The following is a 5,885-nucleotide window of genomic DNA, read 5'->3' as shown; positions in this document are numbered from 1 at the left end:
GAGGAAGGCAGTGGAGGGGCTGACGAAGGGGGCTTCGGGGAAGAAGCCCAAGGGATCCGATGGTAGGCCGAAAGGCCAGTCAGGGCGGGACCACTGTGGGAAATGCGGTCGGTCACACGAGGGAGCTTGTCGCACTGGGCCGGGTTCAGGCTGCTATAAGTGTGGCAAGGTGGGGCATTTTGGTAGAGATTGTACTGCCCCTACTCCTGCGATTCAGATATCAGACCTGATTTTCTTTTATTGCAATCAGAAGGGCCATAAAAAGGCCAATTGCCCTAGATTGACAGCAGCAGCGGCGCCGACTCCAGCGACAGCACGGGTTGTGGATGGCCGGAAGGCCAAGTTGGAGGCTCCAGGAGCCGAGCGTTTCAGCTGACAGCCGAGGAGGCACGCGCTACACCCGATGTGGTGACGGGTATGATTTCTTATTGTTATGCTTTTATGTCATGTCGTTGTGATTTTGATATATTATGTGCCTTGCTTAGGATCGTTCCATGTGAACGGTATCCCAATTCAGGTATTGTTTGATTCGAGTGCTACCCAATCGTTTGTCTTTCTTGCGCTAAGCAAGAAGTTTCCTGAGTCTTCGGGCATGTTGGATTGCCCTCTAGAGGTCGAGATTGCGGACGATCGGTCGGTACGAGCGTCAGAGGTCTACCGAGATTGTGTTTTGAGGCTGTTCGAGGAACGTTACCTGGTGGACTTGGTTCCCATACCTTTGCGGGGGAACAAGGTTATTATTGGTATGGATTGGCTGAGCCCCAATGGGGCAATGATTGACTGCGCGCAGCAGTTAGTACGGATTAGGACCCCTAGTGGGGGAGAGCTGGTGGTTCAGGGCGAAAGGCCACAGCGAGGACCAGCTTTATGTTCGGCAGCGAGGGCTAGGCGCTACCTCCAGCAGGGTTGCACAGGTTATTTCGCCTATGTTATGGATACCCGGGAGGCGGGTAGGGCGACAGTGGGCGATGTGCCCGTAGTACGAGAGTTTGCGGACGTATTCCCCGAGGAGTTGCCTGGGATACCTCCGGAGCGACAGGTGGAGTTCAGGATCGACCTAGTCTCTGGTGCGGCTCCGATAGCCAAGGCACCGTATCGGTTGGCTCCTCCTGAGATGCAGGAGTTGTCTACACAGCTGCAGGAACTGTTAGATAAGGGATTCATTAGACCGAGTAGTTCTCCCTGGGGAGCCCCGATTCTATTTGTGAAGAAGAAGGACGGGTCACATCGGATGTGTATAGATTACCGGGAGCTGAATATGGTAACGGTGAAGAACCGTTACCCACTCCTGAGGATTGATGACCTCTTTGACCAGCTACAGGGAGCATCTTGGTTCTCCAAGATTGATCTGCGATCGGGGTATCATCAGATGAGGGTCAGAGAGGAGGATGTACAGAGGACTGCGTTTCGGAAGCGCTACGGCCACTATGAGTTTGTGGTGATGCCTTTTGGGCTCACCAATGCTCCTGCCGCGTTCATGGACCTCATGAACCGCGTGTGTAGACCGATGCTAGACCGGTCTGTGATAGTGTTTATTGATGATATCTTGGTTTACTCCAAGACGCGAGAGCAGCATGAGGAGCATCTGCGAGAGGTTTTGGAGACTTTGAGGAGGGAGAGCTTGTATGCTAAGTTCTCCAAGTGTGATTTCTGGTTGCGCGAGGTGCAGTTTCTTGGGCACCTTGTCAACCAGAACGAGATTTCGGTAGATCCGGCCAAAGTGGAGGCCGTGATGAGATGGGAGGTTCCGAGGTCTCCATCTGAGATTCGGAGCTTTCTGGGATTGGCAGGCTACTATCGGAGATTCATTCAGGACTTCTCCAAGATAGCCTTGCCCCTGACCAGGCTGACGAGGAAAGCCGTGGTCTTTTGCTGGGGGCCTGAGCAGTAGGCCGCATTCGAGACGCTGAGACAGAGATTGTGTGAGGCGCCAATCTTAGCCCTGCCAGAGGGCATAGAGGATTTTGTGGTATACTGTGATGCGTCCATCTCAGGTTTGGGCGCAGTATTGATGCAGAGAGGGCATGTCATTGCTTACGCTTCGAGGCAGCTGAAGCCTCACGAGACGAACTACCCGACGCATGATTTGGAGCTGGGGGCTGTTGTGTTCGCCCTCAACATTTGGTGTCATTACCTCTATGGGGTTCGTTGTACGATTTTCACGGACCACAAGAGCCTGAGGTATCTCATGGACCAGCCAAATCTGAACATGAGGCAGCGTCGGTGGTTGGACGTGGTGAAGGATTACGATTGCGAGATCCTTTACCACCCAGGGAAGGCCAATGTGGTGGCCGACGCGCTTAGCCGCAGGGCAGCGCCGATCAGGGATATCTGTCTGAGGATGATAGTGGTGACTCCGCTGTTGGAGCAGATTCGGGAGGCCCAGCAGGAGGCCATGAAGGAGGAACATCGGAAGAACGAGCGGATCGTGGGGCAGGTTTCCTCCTTCGACTATGATAGCCGAGGGATATTGACTCTTCACCGTAGGGTGTGGGTCCCTTATCATGGAGGCGTGCGCCAGATCCTGATGGAGGAGGCACACAAATCCAGATTTTCTATCCATCCCGGAGCGACGAAGATGTATAGAGATCTTCGTCCTGATTGTTGGTGGCCCTGCATGAAGCGGGATGTAGCATGGTATGTGGAGCGATGCTTGACCTGCAGGAAGGTCAAGGCCGAGCACCAGAGGCCACACGGCAAGATGCAGCCGTTGGATATCCCGCTGTGGAAATGAGAAGACATTACGATGGATTTTATCACAAAGCTTCCCAGGACCGCGCGGGGAGTGGATTCGATTTGGGTGATCGTCGATCGATTGACCAAGAGCGCCCATTTTATCCCGATTCAGGAAAGTATTTCGGCCAAAAGGTTGGCCGATATCTATATCAGGGAGATACTGGCGCGGCACGGGGTGCCAGTATCGGTGATTTCAGACAGGGATGTGCGGTTCACTTCCAGGTTTTGGAAGAAGTTTCATGACGAACTGGGTACTCGTTTGCATTTTAGCACCGCCTTTCACCCGCAGACGGATGGTCAGAGCGAGCGGACCATCCAAACATTAGAGGATATGCTGCGGGCATGTGTTTTAGACTTCGGAGGTAGCTGGGATACCTACCTTCCATTGGCAGAGTTCTCGTATAATAATAGCTATCATGTGAGTATTGACCGTCCTCCCTTCGAGATGTTATACGGGAGGAAGTGTAGAACCCCGATATGTTGGGGTGAGGTTGGCCAGAGGGTTATGGGGAGCACCGAAGTGGTGCTCAAGACGATAGAGAGGATTCAACAGGTTCGGAGCAGACTTCAGACTGCTCAGAGTCGGCAGAAAAGTTATGCCGACAAGCGCCGCTCGGACCTGGAATTTCAGGTCGGGGATATGGTTCTCCTGAAGGTGTCGCCATGGAAGGGCGTCATCCGATTCAGGAAACGGGGCAAGTTGGGTCCCAGGTATATTGGACCCTTCAGGGTTATAGCCCTGGTGGGCAAGGTGGCTTATAGGTTGGATCTGCCAGCCGAACTCAGTCAGATCCACAACACTTTCCACGTCTCTCAGCTGCGGAAGTGCCTGGTAGATGACTCAACAGTAGTACCCTTAGAGGATATTCAGGTCGATGACAGCCTGAATTAGATTGAGCGACCTGTAGCAATCCTTGACCGGAAGTCGAAGGATTTGAGAAACAAGAGGGTGGAGCTCGTGAAGGTGCAATGACAGCACCGGAAGGGCTCGGAATGGACCTGGGAGCCGGTGGATGAGATGATGGAGCATTACCCAGAGCTGTTCCAGGATCGAGCAACAGACTTCGAGGATGAAGTCTAAAATAAGTGGGAGAGATTTGTAGCACCTGGTTCCTGGTATGTATTTTATTTAAATAATTTTGCATATTTGGCCTTGGACTCGGCGAGTTGAAGGACCAACTCGCCGAGTAGAAGCGGGATAAGTCGCCGGATTTAAGTGATGGACTCGTCGAGTCAAGTCCCGGACTCGACGAGTAGGCTCTGACTGAACAAAACCCTAATCCGAGGGTTTGCACCCTATTTAAACAACCTTATATAGCCTCCATCGCCCCTTTATGCCCCCAGAAGCTCTCCATAGCAAACCCTAAGTGTTTTGGTGCAAGATCTAAGGCTTTTGAGTGATTCTTGTGGGTTTTGACCTCAAGGAAGAAGGAAGAGCATAGGAGGATCAAGAGGGGACTGAAGGATTCGAGTTTGGTTCATCATTTGCAGTCTTTGAAAGGTATAAAGTTTGTACCTTGCTCTTTCATTTGATAGATCCCTTTTTGGGGAGATTTAGGGCTTTTATAAGCCATTTTGGTAACCAAGCATGATTTCAAACATGGTTGGGGGTCAAGGCTTCGGATCTAGCACTTGGGAAGAATCACAAGGCAGATTTGGGTTGCTTTTGCACCCAAGAAAGGTCCCATGCATCATAAGAGCCTATTTTATGTCCTTTTGAGCTCAAAGTCCCATGCATGCACGTAAAGTTTGTAACTTTACGTGCTAGAACGATTGAAGGAGCTTAGATCTATCTTTTGGTCAAGTGTTGTACATCAGAAATCGAGGATTGTGGTAGTGGACGTTATCGACTCGACGAGTTCGTTCTTGGGACTCGACGAGTCCAAGGCTTTGAGTCCCATATCTGTTGAGGGTCAAAAGGACTCAGTGGGTGTTAGAAGGGTTGTAGCAGGACAGAAAGAGTGACCCAACGCATTGGATTTAATTTTAGAGCTGGAGTTCATGGGACTCGACGAGTGCTAGAACAGACTCGGCGAGTCCAAGGCAATCTTCTTATGATTGAAGATGAACTCGACGAGTTGTTCATACAACTCGACGATACAAGGTGTGGACTTGTTCATCAGTTGAAGGTGAACTCGACGTGTGTTCATCTGACTCAGCGAGTCGGATGAAGGTTCATTGATGTTCGTAAGGAAGGGGAACTCGTCGAGTCATTGCCAAACTCGACGAGTCGAGTCATGGATAAGGTCGAGTAAAGGGAAGGGACTCGACGAGTTGACGGCCCAACTCGAGAGTTGGGTCAACTGGAAGTTGACTTTGACTTGGACTTGGTTAGGGGTAAAATGGTCATTTTACCCTAAGAGTAGATATCAGTTTCTAACTGAGTGTTTTGTGGGGATTGTAGCCGGAGGATTTCCGGAGCAGCAGCGGATGGAGGTTTCCCGCACAGCTTATCAGCAGTTTCTCGTACGAGGTGAGTTACCTTCCAGTAGGGGTGGGTCTAAGGCCACAATGCCGGCCCACCAAAGAGGGGTATTTAGAAGATGATTGTCTTTGTGATAATTATCTTGGTCTGGTTATATGCTTTGGTCATGAGTTTTATTTGTATGATAGGTTACGTGTATGATAGGGATTGGTTTCCCTGATAACGGTCCTTAGGACCGAAGGGTAGGTCAGTACCCGGATATGCCTGACTGTATGTTTATATATTGTTGTTGTATGCTAGCGGTAGGGGGTGGAATAGTCCCCAGTTACCGGTTGAAAGATACCGATGACAGTTACCGGTTGAAAGATACCGATGATGTTTACCGGTTGAAAGATACCGATGATGATTACCGGTTGAAAGATACCGATAATGATTACTGGTTGAAAGATACCGAGGATATTGTATGGTATGTGGTATGATGGGGGAACTCACTAAGCTTTGTGCTTACGGTTTCGGTTTTGGTTTCAGGTACCTCTTCGTCTAAGGGGAAGGAGCCGGCGGCTTAGCATCGCATCACACACACATACACATGATTTCCGCATGGAGCTTTCTAGGATTGTACTCTGATATGTTATTATTTTATGACTTGGGTTTTCAGACATGATTCATTGTTTATGAGATGATGTGTTTTCACAGTATTTTCTTATGAATGTTTTTATGAGTT

This window comes from Lactuca virosa, chromosome 5, assembly GCF_052849685.1.
Source record: "Lactuca virosa cultivar CGN04683 chromosome 5, Lactuca_virosa_CGN04683_v6, whole genome shotgun sequence".
NCBI classification, from domain to species: Eukaryota; Viridiplantae; Streptophyta; class Magnoliopsida; order Asterales; family Asteraceae; genus Lactuca; species Lactuca virosa.
Note: the sequence above shows the minus strand (reverse complement) of the source record.